This window comes from Hemicordylus capensis, chromosome 2 (assembly GCF_027244095.1).
Source record: "Hemicordylus capensis ecotype Gifberg chromosome 2, rHemCap1.1.pri, whole genome shotgun sequence".
Lineage (NCBI taxonomy): Eukaryota > Metazoa > Chordata > Lepidosauria > Squamata > Cordylidae > Hemicordylus > Hemicordylus capensis.
Window position 1 is genome coordinate 174862296 of NC_069658.1, and position 24043 is coordinate 174886338.

General features: G+C 47.0%; 1 protein-coding gene across 3 annotated transcripts in view; it reads left to right on the plus strand.

Moving 5' to 3' along the window:
• Positions 1-2492: 2492 nt before the first annotated feature.
• CNN1 (calponin 1) overlaps positions 2493-24043 on the plus strand; it is a 115172-nt gene continuing 93621 nt past the window's right edge. Inside the window, exon 1 of one of the 3 annotated variants that reach the window (XM_053295409.1) lies at positions 2493-2627. The gene's annotated coding sequence lies outside the window, so the exon portion shown is untranslated. The other 2 variants (XM_053295408.1, XM_053295407.1) reach the window with 2 other exon arrangements.

Genomic DNA, 24043 nt, shown 5'->3' on the forward strand with positions numbered 1-24043 from the left:
TGACTGCTGCAGCACTGCTGCACTGAGCAGGAAACATTTGTATTAACAAAAAATTAAAAAAAAAATTAAAAAGAATTTTTTTGTCATGGCGGCGCCCCCCATGTGACCAGAAAAGATGGCGCCCGGGGCATGTGCCCCCCCTGCCCCCCTATAGTTACGCCTCTGCTGGCTACCCTCCAGTGGACGAAGAGGCACCTGAAAGGGAGAGCTCGGTTGTTGAGTCACAAGAGGTAGCTGAGAGGGGCCAGGGTCCACAGGGGCCAGGACAAGAAGGCCCATCGGGAGCAGAGGAGATGGGGGTGGAAGGCCAAACCCTGAGCCAGAGGACATAGCCAGGCCTCACAGAGGGCATTTGCGCATGCGTGGCGGTGGCCAAAATGGCTGCTGCTCACCTTTATGGAGGCCTGAAAGGTCCAAAAAGGCTACATTTACCTGGCCATGGCGGTGATGATGGAAGCTGGCGGGGGGAGGGGGAACCCTCGTGGACCCCCCCGCCCCTGTGGCTGCAGCAAGCCCCCCAAAGGGGCTGTGGATAGTTATTTAATTATTTTTTTAAATTGCGAACCTGTCAGACCGAACCAGCGCTTCGGTTCTGGTCCGGACAGAACGGGGGGGGGGGGAGGGGTTCGGTTCGATCACGAACCCACAAACCCCTGGACCGAACCATCAGACCGCAGACCACCAGACTGGTTCTGCACATCCTTAGTGGATAGCTTCTGCCTTTTAGGATTGACCGTCAACAATAAAGGATCCAGCAGTCAAGAAATATGATGCAGACTAGCACTTGGTAGGGTTGCAATGAAGGCCTTGGAAAGGATATTTAATTGCTGTGATGTGTCTACAAATACAAAGATTAGAATCGTTTGGACCCTGGTTTTACCTGTGACACTCTATGGATGCGAAAGCTGGACTTTGAAGAAGAAAGATAGAAAAAGCATTGACACTTTTGAACTTTAGTGCTCCAGAGGACTTTTGAGGATACCATGGACAGCCAGGAAAACAAACAAATGGATCATAGAACAAATCAATCAGGGGCAGAGCCACCATTGGGCGAATGGGTTCAAAGAACCCGAGCCGCCAATGGAAAAGGCTGCCAAAGCCCCGTGGCTTGGGCTCCACAGGAGCCCAGAGCAAACTCCCCCCTCCCACACCCGGGCCGCCGAGAGCCCGGGCAAACTCTCTGCTAGTTATTTCAGGCAGCGCAGACTGTCCAAAGGGGGCGTGGCCTGGGCTGCCGAGAGCCTGAATGAGCTCTCAGCTTGTCATTTCAGGCAGCATCGGCTGCCTGATAGGACGTTTCCCCCTTTCTCTCCCTCCAGAGAGGGAGAGGAAGGGGGAAACATTCTATCGGACAGTCTGCGCTGCCTGAAATAACTAGCAGAGAGTTCGCCTGGGCTCTCGGCGGCCCGGGCGTGGGAGGGGGTATTTCTCTCTGGGTTCCCTCTGGAGCCCAAGCCACGCCACCATGCACATGACATCACGTGCACGGGTGAACGCGGAGGGGGCCGCTGAGCAGGGCTGGACGCAGGCTGCTGCTCGGCTGGCTCCGCGCCTGAAATCAATCCAGAATTTTTATTCGAAGCACAAATGACCAGGCTCAAACTATCATACTTCAGACACATTATGTGAAGACCCAGCTCCCTTGAGAAGTCTATAATGCTGGGGAAAGTTGAAGGAAAGAGAAGAAGAGGACGACCAGCAGCAAAGTGGATGAACTCGATTACGGCAGCAATGAATGCACCACTGAGAGACCGTAAAGGCCAAGCTGAAGACCGATCATCCTGGAGAGAATCTATCTATGTGGTCGCTAAAAGTCGACACCGACTTGATGGCACTTAATCAATCAATCACGCCCCTGATGGGTGCTTGTATTTAAACCCAGTAGTTCTGCCATAGACAGAAGAACCCATTTGGAATCACACAATGAATATGCATCTATTGGAGAACGGGGAAAGGGAAAGCCTGATCTAAGTAACAACTCCCCCCCACCCATGAACAAGAACACATGATATTGGGCCCATCAATGCAGCTGTGAGCAGAAACATATTCATGTTTGACAGGAGGGGAGTGGGCGGGGGGACGACAGAATTAAGAAGATAAGCTGCACTACCCAAGCTCATGTCTTTAGGTCAATGCAGATATGCCTGTACATGAATTAAATAGGCAAATGAGCAACAGCTGTTTGGGAAGATTTCTTTGCTAAGTGAGATGCCAGCCATAATGTCAAGGGGCAGTGCTGCTGGCTGCAGTGCAGATGCGGCCGTGAATCCGCCCCCTGAAAGGGCAAAGCCTTAGCTAGCAGAGGTGTGGAGGAGCACTCCACGCGGACTGCATAGCTGCTGTTTTCCACCGACTCTAGGATTCTGTATGCCTGTCTGACTGTTCTTGCTCACTTTCACCGCTGCAGCGCTCCCTCGAGCCTAAAACTCCTTTGTCCCATATAACCATTATGTCGCGTGACGGCGAATCGGCTCCTCCCCCACGCGAAGGAAGGAAGTTAAGGGCAGCAGCAGGGCACGTGTGGCAGCTAAGATTGGACTAAAACTGTCTGTGTGAATGATTGCAGGACTGTTTGGGGCACACTTTTCTGGCCGACAAGCAACCTTGAAAAGAACCCCTCATAAAAGGTGAACAGCGCGGCACACGATTTTACTTCTGGTGTCGTGGCAAGAGAGACCGGGGGGCAAAGCACTCGCCCCGCCCAGGATCTTGGGTTGTTTCCCCCGCCCCCGCCGCCTCCAGCCTGACTTGAGGGACGGAACCGGGCGGTCCCGAGGACAGCATGGAAGCAGGCGATTGGCGGAGGTAGGGGGGCGCGGGTCTCCCCTGGGCTGGCTGGAGGAGCGGCTCCTCAGCGGAAAGGAGTCCCCCGGCTGGGCTGGGCAGGCTTCTCAGTGCGGGCGTCACTCTTGCCCAGGCCGAAGCGGCAGCCGCGGCAGCAGGGAGGTGGGTGTCTTGCGGACTGGGACGCAGCAGAACGAGGGCAAGACTTGGGGGTGGGAGGGAAGGCGCAACCATCGGTGGTGGGCGGAGGAGATGGCTGGCACAAACGGGAGCTGGGCGCTGGGCTGAGTGTCAGGTGGTCGAGCGAGCCGCTCTCTTTGCTCCCTTAAGTGGGGCGGCGGCGGCAGCAGCAGCAGCAACCCCGGGGGTCGTTGATGGTGGTCTCGACCCTCAGCCATTTGGCAAGCCCCGTCCCACCCCCCCTCTGCGGCCAGGCTCGAAGCCCCCCCCCCGATTGCCACAATTTTACGGGGTACACACAGCAGCACTCCCCGCCTTCCCCGCCGCAAAGCAGAGAGGGACCTGTTGTCCTTACAGCGAGGCAGGCTGTAAGGACAACTTAGCGGGACAACTGCCGCACCTACACCCCCAGGAATCGTGGGCTATGCGCGCGTGTGTGTATTGTGTGTGTTTGTGTGTGTGTGCGCGCGCGCGCGCGCTGGGCACTACAATCTTTTTAGTGTCGCCATTGCAAAGGGTTCCTAGGGCACATCTCTCGGATCTCGCAGTATATAACTCCCCTTGCAAGGGACCGTTTTACTAGAAAAGTGCCGCAGGATAATTACACACCTCCTCCCACCTTTTCTCTGAAAGCCACAGCCTCTTGGACGTAGCAAAGATGTGGCAGGCGAGCGACAGGTGCTGCTGTTGCTGCTACTACTATGAGGAATATACCGCTTTTCGACAAAAGTTCTCAAAGCGGTGTACAGAGAAAATAAAGGATATGTACTTAGGACGGTCCCCTGTCCCCTAAAGGCTCGCAATAAAAAAATGGAACCTAAGGTAGACACCAGCAACAGCCACTGGAGGAATGCTGTGCTGGGGCTGGATAGAGACAGTTGCTCTTCTCCCTGCTAAAAATAAGAGAATGGCCACTTTAAAAGGTGCCTCTTTGCTCAGTTAACAGGGGTATCTGGGCCAGTGTGATATATTTGAAGGGATCCATGGAATAAAAGTAGTGAATCCCACAATTTGAATTGAGAAGAGGGGCTTCTAGGTATGGGGGTTTGGCTTTCAGGAAGACTTGAATCCAGACGTGCTCCTTGTGATGCTACCATGTCACTGTTTTTCTCTTTTGAGTTGCAAGAGGAATTGCATCACTCGTTCCACACCAGAGTGTTTTTGTGTGCATTTTTAGGCTGTCTGTAAAGCCTACTGATTGATTGATTAAGTGTGGTCAAGTCAGTGTTGACTCTTAGCGACCAACCACATAGATAGATTATCATCAGGATGATCTGTCTTCAACTTGGCGTAGTGGTTAGAGTGCTGGACTAGGATCGGGGAGACCCGAGTTCAAATCCCCATTCACCTTGCTGGGTGACTCTGGGCCAGTCACTCTCTCAGCCTAACCTACTTCACGGGGTTGTTATGAAGTGAAGATAAACTTAAGTATGTAGTACACCGCTCTGGGCTCCTTGGAGGAAAAGCAGGATATAAAATGTAAAAAATAATAATAAAATAATAATAATAATAATTAATAAAGCCTACATCTTATATGAAAAGATGGAACAGCAGCACTAAATACAACCCACATGTGTAGTCATTGGGCAGCTGTATTACTGTTTTCAGAAAAGTCAGGAAACAGTGATGATTTAAGTGTGAAAATCCTGAACTAAACACTCCATCTGGAAGTGCTCTCCATCTCATTTTAGAAATTAAGAAATGTAGAAATTAAGGACCAAATCATGGCCCTAAACTACAGAGGGTAAATCCCTTACGCATTTGATCCAGTGTTGGGGCCTTTCCAGGAGGCAATAAACTGTGGATGTTCAAAGCTTTTACACAAGTACCAAATGTGACCTTACTGCCCTTGCACATGCTGCTGCAAGCTCCTGCATGAATTCCTAGCACAACCCCCCATACACCAGCTCTTGCATTCCAAGAAGAACCTATCTTTTCCTTAGTCACCACAAAAGTAGTTAAAAGGATGGATTCTTCTCAGAAGGCAAGAACTGGCTGGCAGGTAGCATTGTGAAAATCACACTCTGCTCGGCAGGTGTACAGAAGGTAAGATTATGCTAGGATGTAGTGCAGAAACCTGCTGAAGGTAGCAGCAGCAACATGTGTATGGGGAGTAAGAACACACTTGGAACTTGCACAACAGCTTTGAACATCCCACAGTTCGTTGACATCCGGAGAGGCTCTAAGCCAAAGACATTCTTGTACACTGCACAGTGTGAGAGGCATGTGTCCTTCAGAAGCTTTTGCAATGTCACTGAGGATGGTGGGGTGCAAGTTTGGATGGTGAGGTGCCATTCAGCTCTTTCACTGCGGTCTCTAATTGTGGTGTTGTCTAATGGTGTTTGATTGCTGGAGAAAAAGGTAGGAGAGACCTTGACGAATCTGTAAGTCTCGTTCACTGACTCCCTCCAACCAAATCATGGTCCGTGTAGCATGGTTAGTAGCTGAGGGTGGGGGTCTGTCACAAAAGGCAAGAGGAGAAGATCCCCTATGGCCCTTCTGCACGACTTTTGTTGTCTGAGCAGTTGGGTCAGCTATGGCTCCAATCTAAACACATTGATCTGGTAGTAAGTTCACAGTTCACAAGTCAAGTCCAGATGGATTTGGATAGAATTTACTTCCTAGTAAATATGTATGTTTGCAACCTAAAGGCTCTTGGAAGAAAGGTACAAGCAACTATGCTTCATTGGCAGCCCCGAACCTGCCATATGCTTTTTCTCACAACATACTCTTGGAAAGCCAATATGGCTGTAGCTGTAGGAAGGGAACAGAGAGTCAAAACTCTTGTGCACTGGTCTCGAGTTCTGCTCACTAGTTCTACCACAAGACCAGGAGTGCTGATCTTGTGGTAGCAAGCATGACTTGTCCCCATAGCTAAGCAGGGTCTGCCCTGGTTGCATCTGAATGGGAGACTTGATGTGTGAGCACTGCAAGATATTCCCCTTGGGATGAAGCCGCTCTGGGAAGAGCAGAAGGTTTCAAAGTTCCCTCCCTGGCTTCTCCAAGATAGGGCTGAGAGAGATTCCTGTCTGCAACGTTGGAGAAGCCACTGCCAGTCTGTGAAGACAATACTGAGCTAGATAGACCAATGGTCAGACTCAGTATATGGCAGTTTCCTATGTTCCTATGTACTCCCTACTTCCCAGTTAGGGATAGGGATAAGATTCCTGAGTCTTGGTTTCCTACCTTCGATTGTGGTCAACAGCCTGTAGTTTTGGTGTTACTCTTGTTGATGCATTTTGTGTAACTAGCCTGGTTACTTCGACACAGAGGTTCAGAGTAACTGTACAGCGTTTGGGTCATCCAAAATGGCTGCCCTGAAACAGTTGAGAGCTTCCCTTTGATCTTCATATTGATCTGTCTAATAGACAAAACATCTGAATATTCACTCTGAAGCAAGCCTCACTTTCAAGGGAGTCTGCTCCCAAGTCCCAAAAGTCCCAAGGAGAAGGCCACATTGAATTGCAATCTAAGTGTTGATATCAATCATGTAGCTGGAACTGTTGCAAGTGAATTCCTTCTTCTAAACTACCTTGAAACAACTAACCCTGTTTGAAGTTGCCTTTTGGCTTAGTTCCAAGTCTTCTTCAAACCACAGGAAGCGGCACGAAAGCTCCTTGGTGCTGGACAGTGCAACTCATAGTCGGTTCCCCTCTTGTTTATGTTGCTTACACGTGGGCTCTGCATTGATCCTAGTGTGGAGGGAACAAGACCTTCATGACAGCTCATATTTCTGACCCCAAGTCTTCCGCAGTCCAAACTGATGTGTGTTTACCTAGTTGCTGAATTCAGTGAATTCAGCACTGAATTCAGCACTGAATTCAGCACTCTGCAGCTCCCCAGAAAAGAGCTTTAGTCTCTTCTATCTTGTGTAAAAGTTGCTGTTGATTTTCTGCAAAGGGAGCAGCACATACATAAGGGGGCAGCACATACATAAATCACTATCGCTGTAGAAACAATTTATCCAGTTTATCGTAACCTTTTTTCCTGTAACATACCTTTCTCTGTTAACTTGAACACTTCACTTTAGATCTTCAAAGTTTATCCACATTTCTATATCTTAAAAGTTATACCTTTTCCCATCGCACTTTTAAGATTGAGGTGGTAGCTGTTCAGTAGGAGTAATATAAAGAAAGATAAAGTGTGCTGTCAAATCAGTTTTCACTCCTGGCGCCCTGTGGTTTTCTTTGGTAGAATACAAGAGGGGTTTACCATTGCCTCCTCCCTCGCAGTCTGAGCTGATGCCTTTCAGCATCTTCTTATACTGCTGCTGCCCGATATAGTACCAGCAGGTTTTCGAACCAGCAACCTTCTGCTTGTTAGTCAAGCATTTCCTTGCTATGCCACTTAAGGTGGCAGGAGTAATATAGGACATCTCTGTTTCTCATAGGGAGAGAAAGATAGAGAGGCTGTTCTCACGAGCAACCAAGGCTAGGCTAGGGCAGCTAAGCCCCGGCTTGGCTGCCTGTGGGAGCCACCAGTAGCTGTGTGGCTCCTGGCGGCAAGCCCAACTAAGAAGCCGGGCTGTTAAACAAAGTTAAGGGAGTGAGCACCTTAATTGACCATTTAATTGACCGTCTGCTTTCAGCCAGTGCTGAAATACTGACGGGCACCCGCCTGTTGCAGGGGGGATCCCGCACGCTGTGTATTATGGGATTTCTGTGGGCCAGGATGATGCGTCCTGCCCTCTGTGCTGCCCGTGACAGCTGTGGACAGTCTAGGTGAACAATCCACGTGCCCAGCAACTTCACATATATTGTGATGGGAGGAGAGCTGGTCTTGTGGTAGCAAGCATGACTTGTCCCCTTAGTTAAGCAGGGTCCACCCTGCTTGCATATGAATGGGAGACTTGATGTGTGAGCACTGTAAGAGATTCCCCTCAGGGGATGGAGCCACTCAGGGAAGAGCAGAAGGTTCCAAGTTCCCTCCCTGGCAGCATTTCCAAGATAGGGCTGAGAGAGAATCCTGCCTGCAACCTTGGAGAAGCCGCTGCCAGTCTGTGAAGACAATACTGAGCTAGATAGACCAATGGTCTGACTCAGTACAGTGGTCCCTCGACTTACGAACTATTCGACATAAGTATTTTTCGAGTTACAAACGGCAGTTTTAGATCCGGTTTTAGATGCGGTTTTTTCGACTTACAAATTTTTAGATGGGGTTTCCTCGACTTACGAATTTTACATGCGGTTTCCTTGACTTGCCTGCCTGTTTACTGCCTGTTTATTCTTGAAAAGAAATGTTCCTGTGCAGTTTGCAAGCCTTACTGGGGGTCTGGGTCTTTTTTCTAGGCTCCGGAACGCATTAATCCGTTCCCAATGCATTCCTATGGGAAACCGCTTTTCGACTTACGAACTTTTCGACTTACAAATGTGCATTCGGAACGGATTAATTTCGTAAGTAGAGGGACCACTGTATATGGCAGCTTCCTATGATCCTATGTCTTTGGGAAGACGAGATTCTGCTGCCTTCCCCACCGTCCACCTTCAAGCCCTCTCACTTGATCGTGAAAAAGGACTCATTACAGTACATCCTAACTGGGGTACAGAATGATAAGAGTTCCTTTAAGTATTCTTAGGCTGCTTCCCATGTTATGACTCCCATGTGAGAGGCTGCTAGAAATGACTGCCATGGCTGCATGTAGAAGCCATGACTGTTGAAATCGGTTTGCTATTGAGTGTACAGAATCTGAATGCCAGCTCTGCAGATCCTGCACACTTGGGACAACCTGCCTGGGAATGGACACCGGTCACTAGCCCTGTGTAGAGCCACTGCCTAGAGCAGTGGTTCCCAACCTTGGATCCCCAGATGTGGTTGGACACAATGGTTGAAGGCCATTGTGGCTAGGGATGATGGGAGTTGTAGTCCAATAAATAAATGGCCCTGATCCATTTTTGGAATGGTGGTATATAGATCTAATAAATAAAATAATAATATTTTTGCTACAAACTGCTAGGTTTTCTTTCTACTTTGCTTCCACACAATCACTTCTACCCAGGTTTTCATTTTACCTTGCTTCCACACAACTGAAAATTGAGCATACACTGCTCCCAAACCGAGGTAGAACACAGTTTTTGAATGTGTGAATGACCTCCTTATGTTTTTCCTATGTAAACTGCTTTGAATTTTGTTGTTGAAAAGCAGTATAGAAATGCTTTTCTATACTAATATATGGTACTAATATAAGGAAAAGGAGCTAAAAAGGTAACATGGAGAGGAAGTGTGGTAGGCTGTATCAAAAGATTGTGCTGTCGAGTCCGTGTTGACTTCCAGAAAACCACAGAGCCATGTGGTTTTCTTGGTAGAATACAGGAGTGGTTTACCATTGCCTTCTCCTGCGCAGTATGAGATGATGCCTTTCAGCACCTTCCTATATCGCTGCTGCTCGATATAGGAGTTTCCCATATTCTGGGAAGCATACCAGCAGGGATTCAAACCAACAGCCTCCTGCTCTCTAGGCAGGTTGCTTCCCCACTGCGCCATTCGGTAGGGAGGCTGTATCAAAAGGAGCCTCACTTCCAAGATTTGGGAAGTGATTGTTCTCAGCACTGCTAAGAAACTATCCCAAGGATTGCTGCTCAATTCCGTTTTGGCTCCCTGGTCCAAGAAAGATTCTGGCAAGTTAGCACTTAGGGGAAGGCCTTACACAACGGCAACCACCATGCAAAATAGCAGTCTGAGATCAACTGGATTAGAAGATAAATCCTCCGGAAGAAAGGCTAACGCTGCTCCGAATGTTTCGCTTGGAGGAAAGGAGATTAAGGGAACAGGATCAGGCTGACAGTTTAGACATATTTAAAAGGATTTCTGGAATGGTCTTACATTCTGGGAACAGCAGCAATGGCTGTAGAGCAGGAGGAGGCTGATTTTGGTTAAAGATGAGGAAGTTTCAGCAATGGAATAAACTTCTTTGATAACCTGGTGGTTTTCAGGGAATGGCTGGGGAACCGTGTCGGGTGTTAAACACTACAACTCACACTGCTGCACTGTTTTAAAACCAACTGAAGATTAAGTATACACACACACACACACACACACACACGAAGTTTGCAGCTTTAATACCAAACTACATGTGAAATTTAAAGCATGATTAACCCCAACAGGCTTAGCTTTTCTTAGGTCAATAGCAGCCAGTTTGAAGCCTCCTGCAGATTGCAGCTATGGGTGGAGGTAGTGGGGGCTTTAACCCTACCCCAACCACAGTCCTGGTGTACAGGACCTCCCCTGATCTGGCTACCATTTGCCTTGGTGGAGTGGGGGTCTCCAAGTCATGCCAATTCCAGGGGCTAGATTGAGTCATGGATCCAAGCTGCCCTGCCCCCACAACCCAGCTGCTGTTGACTAAAGAAAAGCTAAGCCTCTCGTGGACTTTAAACGTCACGTCTAATTTGGCCCTTAGACTCCGGCTGTTATTGACTAAAGTTAATGCAACAGACTTCTTTAACTCTCCCTGCTGGAAGCTGGGCTTTGAACAGGGTGCACCTTTGACAAAATGCAGCCTAGCGCATTTGAAAAGAATGCTACGCAAGCACATTTGTTGTATGCTCTGCAGTCAGATTTCTGAGCAAGATGCCCTTGAGAGCGTTTTGCAAAGACCAGGTGCAAACATCTGACCTGTCTGTGCGCATATGCCAAGGTGTGAGTGTGTCTGAGGCCAGGCAGTTAGAAGTTTGTTTCTTTATGTCTGGATTTAAGAATGCTTCATCTGTTACATTTGACAGCACGGAACTATTGGTGTCTCTGCAGTTCAGAGCTTCTCCTTCCATGCAGAGTCCTGGCCTACTTCCATGTGCCTTTGGGTCTGGCTTTCTACCCAGGATTTGAGTGAGTCAAGGGCCATGCTGTGGGAAAGAGGTTGCCTCCCCCACAAGAATTAGTTTTTGCACAGAGATATACATTGACTCTTCTGCCCCAGAGTGCCATACCTCAGTCCCCACAGAATGTGCAAGGCTCAATAAGCCTACCCAGACATTAAGTTGTACCTGTGTTCAGACATCTGTACACTTGTACATGTTTTTGTGTGAATTTTAAAAGTGAACCCGATTACAGGCCCCTCAAACGCATGCTAGATAGAATAGAAAATGTGCTGCTGTACCAGCATTCACCATACCTGTACCTGCAGTCAACAAGTGTGTGGATCAAGGTGATCCAGTTGACATAGTCTACCTGGACTTCCAAAAAGCTTTTGACAAAGTTCCTCATCAAAGACTCCTGAGAAAACTTAGCGATCATGGGATAAGGGGACAAGTACATGTGTGGATTGCTAACTGGTTGAAAGACAGGAAACAGAGGGTAGGGATAAATGGAGAGTTTTCACAGTGGAGGGAAGTAAGAAGTAGGGGACCCAGGGATCTGTACTGGGACTGGTGCTTTTTAATTTATTCATAAATGATCTAGAAGCAGGGGTGAGCAGCGAGGTGGCCAAATATGCAGATGACACCAAACTCTTCCGGGTAGTGAAATCCAAAACGGATTGTGAGGAGCTCCAAAAGGATCTCTCCAGACTGGGGGAGAGGGCGACAAAATGGCAAATGCAGTTCAATGTTAGCAAGTGTAAGGTGATGCACATTGGGACAAAAAAACCCAGCTTCAACTATATGCTGATGGGATGTGAGCTGTTGGTGACTGACCAGGAGAGGGATCTTGGGGTCGTGGTGGACAGCTCGTTGAAAGTGTCAACTCAATGTGTGGCAGCTGTGAAAAAGGCCAATTCCATGCTAGGGATCATTAGGAAGGGGATTGAAAATAAAATTGCTAATATTATAATGCCCTTATACAGAACTATGATGCAACCACACTTGGAGTACTGCATAAAGTTCTGGTCACCACATCTTTAAAAGGACATTGTAGAACTGGAAAAGGTAGAGAAGAGGGCAACCAAGATGATCAGGGGCATAGAGCACCTTTCTTACGAGGCAAGACTACAACACCTGGGGCTTTTTAGTTTAGAAAAAAGACGACTGCGGGGAGACAGGATAGAGGTCTATAAAATCATGCATGGTGTGGAGAAAGTGGATAGAGAGAAATTATTTTCCCGCTCACACAACACTAGAACCAGGGGTCACTCCATGAAATTGATTGCCAGGAAATTTTGGACCAGCAAACAGAGGTACTTTTTCACACAACACATAATCCACTTGTGGAATTCTCTGCCACGAGATGTGGTGACAGCCAACAACCTGGATGGTTTTAAGAGGGGTTTGGATAACTTCATGGAGGAGAGGTCTATCAATGGCTACTAGTCGGAGGGCTACAGGCTACCTCCAGCCTCAAAGGCAGGATGCCTCTGAGTACCAGTTGTGGGGGAGTAACAGCAGGAGAGAGGGCATGCCCTCAACTCCTGCCTGTGGCTTCCAGAGGCATCTGGTGGACCACTGTGCGAAACAGGATGCTGGACTAGATGGGCCTTAGGCCTGATCCAGCAGAGCTGTTCTTATGTTCTTAACATAGCATGCACACTCATCATATGAGTGTGGAACAGAGCATGTGAATAGGGCTCCATTGTATGAGTGTTGAACGTAATAAGGTCATTCACACGACCTATGCTTACCTGGCCGGGGGAGGGCTGGAGCGAAGTCAGAAGCCGTCCTGCCTTTCCCCACATGATTCAAGCTGCTCTTGGGCTTGCCACCAGTGTTGCGTGCCCCACAAGTGGTGTGTGGCGGCTCTGAGAGTGGAGAGGGAGTGGGAGGAAAGTAGGCTGTGGCCTCCTGCATCCCACAATGCACTGCATTATGAGCACAATGCATTGAGGGATTCCCCTGCAAGCCGGGTGCTCTAGGGCCCGGTTCTGTGTCTGCTTGGGCTGCCTGGTCTGCACACGCTCTTCTACTTAGGTAATAGCCTGGGGGAAAACTTCAGGCTACCTGGCAAGGCAGCACTGTGATCAGCTCCAGACATGGAGCTCCTGAGGAGCAGCCCTACTAGGTAAGGCTGCTCGTGTGAACTGCCTCAATGTGTGGATAGCTCCAAAGTCAAGCACAACCAGTGTTCCCTCTAACAGGAATTCCCAGATGTTGCTGACTACAACTCCCAAAATCCCCAAGCAAAAGCCATTGCAACTGGGGATTCTGGGAGTTGTAGTAAACAACATCTGGGAATCCCTGTTAGAAGAAACACTGAGCACAACCCCCCTCTGCCCATCATAAGAAGCTTGTGCTTTCTACTGCCTTGCATAAGATTAACATAAATATAAAACCAGGCCATCAATTCTTGAAGTGATTTGGGTGTAGCTGATGTTCATATCTAATCCAAAGATGACTCTTCACATTCTGGATCAGCTTGCAAGTCTTTCCACAAACTTAAGTTATTGTTTTAATTAGAGAAGGCTGAGAGTTATTTGCTCATCAGTTTTCTGGTATGCAGAAGTCTGCATCCAATTAGCTAATTAGATTGTACTTTTAATCAAGCATTTTGAATATGGATGAGTTCAATAGATCACCACATTACCTGCTTTCCGTAATCTAATTTGGACGAATCACAGAGAAGTAGGGAAAGTGGTAACCTTTACAGGATCTGCTTCTGCTGATATGGGTGCATGCAAGTTTCTGAATTACAGGTTAACGCTTCATCAGCTAAATGTATATAACTTACTGGCCCAGTTTTTTGGGAGCAAAGCAGTAGCTGACAGATTAACACAGTGCTGGTGCTTCAACACTCTGCAGGTGCTAAGGGGAGGGCTGATTTGTAGTCTTAAAAATATAAGAACAAACTTTCTGGATCAGGCCCAAGGCCTATCCAGTCCAGCATCCTGTTTCTCAGAGTGGCCTGTCAGATGCCTGCTCTTGCTCCTCTGCATGCAACTGGTATTCAGAGGCCTCTTATGTCTGAACCTGGAAGTAGCTTTAGCTATCAAGATGAGTAGTCCTGTATGAAATTGTCTAAGCTCCTTTTATTGATTGATTTGATTGATTGATCATATTTCTGTGCCACCTGATATAGACATTTCTGGGCAGTGAGAGATGTCTCTCCGGTTTAAAGCCATCCAAGCTGGTAGCCATCACCACATTCAAGCAGAGAATTCCACAGATTACTTATGCACGGTGTGAAGAAGTACTTCCTTGTGTCAGTCTTAAAATTCCTGGCAATTGGTTTCATGGGGTGACCCCTGGTACTAGTATTGTGAGAAAAGGAGAAAATATCTCTATCCATTCTCTCCACACTATGCATAATTTTATAAACCTCTATCATGTTTTGCCATAATCACCTCCCCCACCCCAAACCCAAACTAAAATGCCCCAAGTGTTGTTGCCTGGAGGTGCTCTAGATACCTGATAATTTTGTTCTGCATCTTTTCCAATTCTATATCTTTCTGAGATATGATGACCAGAACTGTACAGAATTTCAAATTTGGCCACACCATAGATTTGTATAAAAGCATTATATTAGCAGTTTTATTTTCAATCCCCTTCCTAAAGATCCCTAGCATGAAATTTGCCTCTGTCACAGCTGCTGCTCACTGAGTTGACACGTTCAACAAGCTGTCTACCATGAACCCAAGATCTCCCTCCTGCTCAGTCAAAGCTCAGACCCCATCGGTGTATATGTGAAATGGGGTTGTTGTTTTTTTGCCCCAATGTACATCACTTTACACTTACATTGAACTGCCTTTGCTATATTGTCGCCCACTCCCCCAGTTTGGAGAGATCCTTTTGGAGCTCCTCACAATCTGTTTTGTATTTCATGACCCTAAATAGTGTCATCTGCAAATTTGGCCACCTTGCTGCTTACCTCAATTTCTATGGATAAATTTTAAAAACATTGGTTTCAATACAGATACCTGGGGACTCCTACTTCTTACATCACTCCATTGTGAAAATTGTCCATTTATTCCTACCTTCTGTTTCCTGTCCTTTGCTCTTCTCTAGGGATGTGCATGAAATGCGATTCGAGCTCTGAATCATGGAACATTCCCTGCTTCTTTAACAGGGAAGAGAGCAGGTCCATACCTGTTTCTCCTCCACTCACTGCCACAGGGAAGTTCAGTGGCACTTTCGTGTGCTGGAGAGGTGTCTCCCAGCTGCCCTTGTTCAATGCCGGCACACACATGGCCTCCACACATCATGTGAAGGTGGCTGGGAAATGATCTTAGCTGTGGGGAGTGCTGCTGAACTTCCTGTGGCAGCAAGCAGAGGAGGAGCAGGTATGGGCCTGCTTTCCTCCCTGTTAAAGGTGCAGGGAATGTGCCATGATTCTGAGCTCGAATTGTGTTTCATTCACATCCCTACTCTACTTTTCATGTGGAACTGGAGATGGGACTGTAGACTTTGTACCCTCAGGAACTGTCCTTCCTCTGCTTAACATCTGCTCCCATCCATGAGCCTGCCTCTTTGAAATTTGTTTTTAGCCTACTTTCCAGTATTCCGAGTGTGTGTCCGTGTGTGTCTCTTCCCTCCACCCATCAACTTTGCAATGCCTGGACCAATATGAGCCAAATTGGGCTGTAAGGACACATAGGGACACCTCAGTGGCATAGTTAGTGATGATGTCATCCACTTCAATTCAAGATGGCAGATACAAAAACATTTAAGGCGGAAGTGGGCTAACTTGTGGACCGTCTAACCAATTTGAACCAAATTTGGTGCTATTGTAGTGAGTGACACACAGGGACACCTCGACTGTGTAATTTGTGATGATGTCATCCACCCCAATTCAAGATGGTGGACGTGTGAACATTTGAGGTCCGAGTGGGCTAACTTGTGAACTGTCTAACCAATATGAACCAAATTTGCTACAGGTGTAGGGTCACATAGGGACACCTCAGACACATAGTTTGTGATTATGTCATCCACCCCAATTCAAGGTGGTGGATGCATAAACATTTGAGGTGCAACTTGTGAAACTTGTGAAATTTGATTTGGACCAAATTTAGTCCAGTTGTAAGGACAGTGAAAATAGGCAGATTAGTTCTTACTAGAACAGCTTCTTAAAGTTTCTAATGATGACATTTTCCTTTCTCGCTGCTTCTGTCTCATAGCTCCATCACAGAACATAGTTTTCCCAATGACATGGCCATTCTCTCTTTGGTCTTTCTTTTTGTTGCCTCTCCTTCATTCTTTTTGCCAAGTGAGTGTGGGTTTGGACATATTGGCTCTCTCTCCTTTCCATGCCTCTTTCATTCTTTCCTTTCCTTTAAATTCATTCAATCTGCCTCTGCGTGTCCTTCCTTCTTTATGTGACTGGGGATTGCTATTCCTCTTGTCCTCCTGTCTCTGATAATATTCCTGCCTGCTTTCCGGGGAATGTTTTTGTTCATGCTGACATACACCGGATGTCTCCAGGTAGGACCGGGGAGACCCGAGTTCAAATCCCCATTCAGCCATGAAAACTAGCTGGGTGACTCTGGGCCAGTCACGTCTCTCTCAGCCTAACCTACTTCACAGGGTTGTTGTGAAAGAGAAACTCAAGTATGTAGTACACCGCTCTGGGCTCCTTGGAGGAAGAGCGGGATATAAATGTAATAGTAATAGTAATAGTAATAGTAATAATAATAATAATAATAATAATAATAACAATTTTGAGCCCCTGGTGGCGCAGTGGTAAAACTGCCACCCTGTAACCAGAAGGTTGCAAGTTCAATCCTGACCAGGGGCTCAAGGTTGACTCAGCCTTCCATCCTTCCGAGGTCGGTAAAATGAGTACCCAGAATGTTGGGGGGCAATATGCTAACTCATTGTAAACCGCTTAGAGAGCTTCCAGCTATAGAGCGGTATATAAATGTAAGTGCTATTGCTATTGCTATTTTCTTCATTATACACCTTTGATCCACCTCCCCTCCCCTTTGGCGCACCCTTGATCTGGTGAGACCCTTCCCTGCACTGTTCATCAGCCAGTGGTGGCATGAGGGACATGTATTAGAGTGGCATAGAGGGGCAAAGTGCATTTCTGTTGGGAGGGAAACTTTCTTCTGCGTGTTAGGTTTCTGAAAGAAAAATAAATGTGTTTCACATTAATCCTCCCATCCAGAGCATCACTTGAAGTGCATTTATGGGGAGCTGTTCTGTATATCTATAGACAGACAGATAGACAGATAGATTTCTTGATGGTGATTTTAAAAAAAGACACTCTGTGAAAGGCAGCTTTCCTTCAGATTTCCACTGTGGTTCAGCTACTTATTGGGAAGGTACTTCTCTCCCGCTTGGACCCCTCAGCATCACCTGTACGATTAGCTTGCTATGTTTCATCTCTTTCATTCTTTCTTCTCTCCCTTGGCATCTTCCTTCAGTTCTGTTGGCTCCCCTTGGCCCTTTGTCCAGGGGCGTACCATCCATTAGGCAAGGGGAGACAGTTGTCTCCTGGCCCGCTGCCTCAAAGGGTCCCCAGAGGCCAGTCACGCACACCTGTCCCCCACGGCCGTGGTGGCCACCTGGGCGGGATCTGGAGGAGACAAGGAGGAGAAGCTCCAGAACAAGCAGCATAGAGACTGCTGCAGTGGCGGGCCATTACGTCCTAGTCTCCACACTCCACCACTTGAGCCGCTCTTTCCCTCCTGCATCATTAGTAGCTATTAGCAAACTCCAAAGTTGCAAGAGAAAACTCTCCAGAAATCCTTATCCCACTTAGGATCAGCAGCAGCAAATGAGTCTTGGAGGAAGTAAATATGGGGTAGTGAGGTGGGAGAAGGGGGGCATCACAGGAGTCAAATTATTTTAATTGCAATCACTGTAATTTGAGCCAAGAGTAATCTTAATTGAGCTAAGAGTACCGTGGTCACTTCCTCCTCTGCAAGAGTTGCTTTCATTTTTCTGCATTGGAGACTGGGGCGGAGGGAGGGTGGACATGTTAAGCCCTGGAGAACAACAATCCCATGAACTTGTTCTCGTGAATGTGATATGTAAAGAAAAGATTACATCTGATCTGTAGATGTGCAAAGTGCTTTCCTTCCCTCACTGTGGCTATCCCCTGCCCAGGTCTGGAATTAAGGGTGCACGTATCCACATTAGAGGGGTGTGATGCAGGCAAAATTCTAGCTCCAGACTTAAAAAAAAAATCATCATCATCATCATCATCATCATCATCATCATCATCAGAAAACTGTTGGCACAGATGAACAGTCCTTGTGACCCAACACTCATTTTCCTACAGTGCTAGCCGGTTGCTTCTGTGGAACTTAAACGCTGGGCACAAAAGTAATAGCCCTCCCTGGTGTTTGTCCCTAGCTTCTAGCTTTCCGAGGTATACCGCCTCTATACAAGGAGGTTTATTTAGCTTTCAATGCTGATATTAAATTAGGCAGAGGTCTCGCCCAGCCCTACTACATAATTGTTAGTATTTTAACTGGAAAGGGTTTTGGGCCAAAAAAGCAAAGGATATGTTGCAACATCCTTGAGGTCTTTGTTATTTTAAGAGTAGGAAGAGAGAAGTGGACCATTGCAGAAGGAGCAAAGGAGGGGGGGATTTGGTACAAAGGGTGCCAGGAATTGATGAGAAAGGAGGTTGGTTTGAGGAAATTGCTTGACTAAGTGACAAGAAGAGAAAAATAGTAGACAGAGCAGAGCAAGGGTTGAACCTGTAGAGTAGAGGGATGGTAGGAAGGGTACCAGGACTAGGAAGTTAGTTAAGGGTAGTAACAGTAGGGATACATCTTCAAACTTCATGTAGTTAGAGCTGCAGTGTGTCTACAGTCTATGGTTGGTGTTGCACCCTTTTACAGATAGGAAGCAAAGGCAGAGAATTTATTAATTTTTTCGCATGATTCAATGAGGCTTGGCTGGATGAGAATTTCCTGACCACATTAGCTTTATCCCAGGTTTCATCTGTTTGCTATTTTTGCCAGGACCTCTTTATTCTCCAGAAGCAATGAAGAGTCTTGTGACACACCTTAAAGACTAATACATGGATTATAGCACAAGTTTTCATGGAGTACAGTCCACATCATTGGGTACTTGAAGTATAATCTCAGACAGGTGCATATATAGTAGGGGGAAGTGAAAATAGTGGAATGGCCGTATTCATTTATTGCTTAATTACCAGGCAATGCTTTTGGGGCATGTTTGCCATGCAAACAATAACTGCCCCCCCACCCCCACCCATAGTATAACTATAATACAGTTGGTGCCATCAGAGAGCTGGAACTTGCAAGTTATGGCGCTCAAGGACTTGAGTTGGGATATGTGCAATTATTAAAGTTCTTCATTGATACTGTTGTATTAGTTGGTTCTGCTGCTATTTACACCTTGTAACTGTAGTTGGGATAGTTAGCAGAGACATGGGGCCAGGAGAAGGAGAGGAAGTCAGTGAGGGGCTCATTTTAAAATCTCGTCTCCGGGCACACTCCAACCTTGGCACGCCCCTGCCTTTGTCCCTCTCTCTTGTCCCTCAATTCATACTAGTGATCCGCAACCCAGACTTACACACTCTGCTTTGCTTCATCCACTCCTGCTCTTGTGCAGCTGGGGAAGCCTCAGGAGCCTGCAAGGCTGACTACTTGCCACAAGTAGGAAGGTTGGGCTGGTTTTCTTGGCACTTTAACTCGGCTGTCTCTTGCTAACAAAATTCTGATCTTCTCTTGATAATTTTTGTTCCAGCAACTCTCTGTTCTGAACCCATCATAAAGATACTTCCCCGCCCTACCCTCATTGCCAGAAAAGATCACAAGAGTGACTCAGTCCAGTTGGACTTCTGCTGCTCTCCTTCTTCTGTCTTTGCCTCTACTCCAGTCAACTACCCAGCTATTTTTTAAAAATATAACTTTAGCCTTACCTTGTGTGATGAAACCTCTTTCCAGTCTTTCTCACTTCCCATCTCACCCTGTTCCCTGTAAACTTTTAAGTGATTTCTGCCACCTTTTACCACCTTTGCATTATATCATCCATGACATTTTCTCAATGTTCATTCCTCATAACTTTCAAGCATGCATTATTCCTCCTGTTGCTTAACAAAACAAGTTGTTCTGATAAGAACTAATCTGCCTACTCTCCTTTCACTATAATCTTTGACACGACCATGTGGTTGGTTGGTCGGTGAAGGAGGCAGGGTTCAACCTACCTTCCCTCGGACAACTGTTCACAGCCCGGGCGGTGCCCAAGCCGCACACCCACACAGTGCTGCCAGGAGCAGCGCAGATGACTCTCCGCGCTGCTCCCAGCTGTGCTGATAAACAAAGGCTGGTCCCGGCCTCCGTAAATCCCACAATGCACCACGTGCTGGGTTCAGTGCATTGGGGGATTCCCCCAGTGGACGGGCGCTCTAGAGGCCTGTCTCTGTGTCCACACAAGCTGCTTGCAATGCCAGAGCCAAGGTTAAGGGTGCCCTTAACCTCAGGCAGGAGCCAGCTGCGGTGCTGGGTTTAGCGCTGCACCACCACCAGGATCTGCGTGGATCCCGGCAATTCTCATGGGCAGCCAATTCTCATGGGCTGCTTAAACCTGGACTTGGCTGCTCGTGAGAACAGCCTCATTGATAATTACCATCTTCACAAGTTAGCCCACTTCAGCCTTAAATGTTCACACCCACCATCAGTATTTTCTCTAATTTTTTTCATCTGTGTGCAGAATTAGTTTTGTTCTGGGCAGCAGTATCAAGGCAGTGTGTGTGCACATGCATTTAGAGTGGGACCTTCCTGATTAAACCTGAGTGGGATCTAAAATTAACTGAGCGGACATCAAAAAATGTGTGAGTGTGTGCACACGCCTTAGAGGGAACACTGTCCGCCATCTTGAATTGGGGCAGCAGAGCATCACAAACTATGCCGTTGAGGTGTCCCTACGTGTCACTCACTACAACTGTACCTAATTTGGTTCAAATCAGTTAGGCAGTCCACAAGTTAGCCCACTTGTGCCTCAACTGTTCATACATCCACCTTCTCGAATCAGGGTGGATGACATCATTACAAACTATGCCCTTCAGGTGTCCCTATGTGTCCCTACACTTCTAGAATATTTGGTTCAAATCAGTGTGGTGGTTCACAAGCCTGTTCGTTTGCGCCTCCAATGTCTACGCATCTGCCATCTTGAATCAGGGTAGATAACATCATCACAAACTATGCCGTTGAGGTGTCCCTGCGTGTCACTCACTACATCTGTACCTAATTTGGTTCAAATCAGTTAGGCAGTCCACAAATTAGCCCACTTGCACCTCAAACATTCATGCGTCCACCATCTTGAATCAGGCTGGATGAAATCATTACAAACTGCACTGTTGAGGTGTCCCTATGTGTCCCTACACCTGTAACAAATTTGGTTCAAATTGGTCTAGGCATTACAAAGTTGATAGGGACACACACACACATACTGTATGTACACAACGTTGGGTGATCTCATAGGCTTACTTTCCTTAATCCATTCTGTCTAGCAATTATTAAGATGGAATAACCCTAGATGGAATAACCAAAGAAAGTGTCTATGGGCCAGTTCTCAATGCACATTTTATACTTGGATATTGCTGTTGGAATTCAGTATAACCAAGTATGTTGTCAAGTGTGAAAGGAACACCATGTGTAAACCTTGTACACTATAACCCTTTAAAAATTAAGCCAGGACTCAATCATTTTCCATTCGTCACTTTGAAACATTTTAAGGCACATGTGTGTTCCCTTCACACTTGAGCAGAAACATTTCTGTTTTGGATTCAGATACCCATACCTATTCAAAATGTAAAGTGAGAATTAGTCTTTGGTTACTTGAATGTATATTTCTGCACCTGCCATCTTAATTCATTTCTTCTGTTTGCTTGAAATGGGATAGACCCTTAGATCCTTGAAACAGGTTTCTATCCTTTTTGCTGTGTTAAGAGAATTCTTGCAAAAATCCTCAGTGGTGCTCCGAATGCCAAATCAGAGAGCCTCAATTCTGTTTTAAGCCTGCTTTCCTTAAGGAAAATAAGCTTATGAGATTACCCAGCTTTCTCTGTGTGTGTGTCTATGTCCATGTGTGCACGCGCCTCTATCAACTTTTCAGTGCCTGGACCGATTTGGACCAAATTGGGTACAGTTGTACAGACCATCTTCACAAGTTAGCCCACTTCCGCCTCAAACGTTCATGCATCCATCATCTTGAATTGGGGTGGATGACATCGTCACAAACTATGCCACTGAGGTATCCTTATGAGTCTCTATACCTCAGTGGCATAGTTTGTGACGATGTCATCCACCCCAATTCAAGATGATGGATGCATGAACGTTTGAGGTGGAAGTGGGCTAACTTGTGAAGATGGTCATGTTCTATGTCATACCTTTCGCACAACATATAGTCTTTTGAGCCAAATTGTCAAGGTACATCTCGCACTCTGATGGACTGGTCAGGCCTAATTTTCCCCTCAATATCAGAGAGTCCAAGACGGGCTGTGGGCTTTGCTGCTTCCTCTCTCCCCTACGGTCTTGAGTGAGCAATCTTTTGTGGGGTCCTTCAGTTCAAAATACCATTTTACTGACTGTACACATGTTCCCATAGGCTTCTGTGCTCTTTCCTATTGGGATCTTATTCTCTGGCCACATGCTGATCAGAGACCTTGTGTGTTTCTCACAGTTTTACTTGCTGGCCAGCACAGTCTTCTGAGAAGAACCTGTTCCCTTTTCAATGCTGCTTTTGTGGTGACTGTAGGTGGAACTGCAAAAATAACATGCAGTCTCTGATCAGCATGTGGCCCAGATACAAAGGACCACAAAAGTCTGTGTGTGTATGGTCAGTAAGATGGCACTTTGAACTTGCACAGTTTATTGCTGTCTGGAAGGACCTGTCTTTCAACATAGTGCAATTTATTGCCATCTGGAAGGATATCTTTTTGGTGCACCCTCAAGCATCCAGTAGGGCATGTAGACTGGCCACTCCCCAGATCTGGAATCTGGTTCATGTGACACTGGCAGGTTTGGGATTTTGGTTGTTTGCATTTTGCTTTTGTCTGTACCAACCACTGTCATAAAGTTTGTTTATTTATTTTATTTTATTTATTGTTGAATTTATATACCGCCTTTCATTAAAAACAACCCCAAGGCAGTTTACAAAAGTTAAAAAAAATATAATAAAAATGACAATTAAAATATTAAGCTAAAAATATAAAACAAATCTAATTTAAAAACTATAAAATACAAGCATAAAACTATAAATAAGTAAAAACACATAGAAGCAGCAGTAGAAACAGTCATGTAAAAGCCTGGGTAAAAAGCCAAGATTTAAGAAGCTTTCTAAAAACTGTGATGGAGTCCGAGGAGTGAATGGCCACTGGGAGAGCATTCCAAAGTCTGGGGGCAGCAACAGAGAAGGCCCTGTCCCAAGTGCACGACAGCCGAGCCTCCTTCATTGTAGGCACCCAGAGCAGAGCCCCCTCAGATGACCTTGTCAGGCGGGCAGCAACCCTTGGGAGCAGGAGGTCCCTCTACCCCGGGCCCAAACCTTTAAGGGCTTTAAAGGTCAAAACCAGCACCTTGAATTGGACCCGGAAACGAACTGGCAGCCAGTGCAGCTCTTTCAGGATGGGTGTTATGTGCTCCTACCAGGCAGCTCTGGATAAAACCCTAGCCGCCACGTTTTGCGCTAGCTGCAGTTTCTGGATATTCTTCAAGGGCAGCCCCATGTAGAGCGCGTTACAGTAATCCAGCCGTGACGTGATTAAGGCATGGGTAACTGTGGCCAGATCTGCCTTCTCGAGAAAGGGACGCAGCTGGCGCACTAGCCGAAACCGTGCAAAGGCACCCCTGGCCACCGCCTCCACCTGAGCTTCCAAAAGCAGAGCCGGGTCCAGTAGTACCCCCAAGCTGCGTACTTGCTCCTTCTAGGGGAGTGCAACCTCATCCAGAACCGGTAAAATCTCCTCATCCTGATTGGCTCTCCTACTGACCAACAGTACCGCCATCTTGTCCGGATTCAATTTCAGTTTATTAGCCCACAACCAACCCATCACGGCCTCCAGCCCCCGATTCAGGACATCCACCGCCTCCCTAGGATCAGGTGACAAGGAGAGATAGAGCTGAGTATCATCCGCATATTGCTGACAACTCAGTCCAAGTCCCCAGATGACCTCTCCCAGTGGTTTCATGTATATGTTAAACAGCATGGGGGACAAGACCGAACCCTGCGGGACCCCACAGGCCAGTGGCCATGGAGCCAAGCAGTAGTCCCCCAGCACCACCTTCTGGACCCTCCCCCCC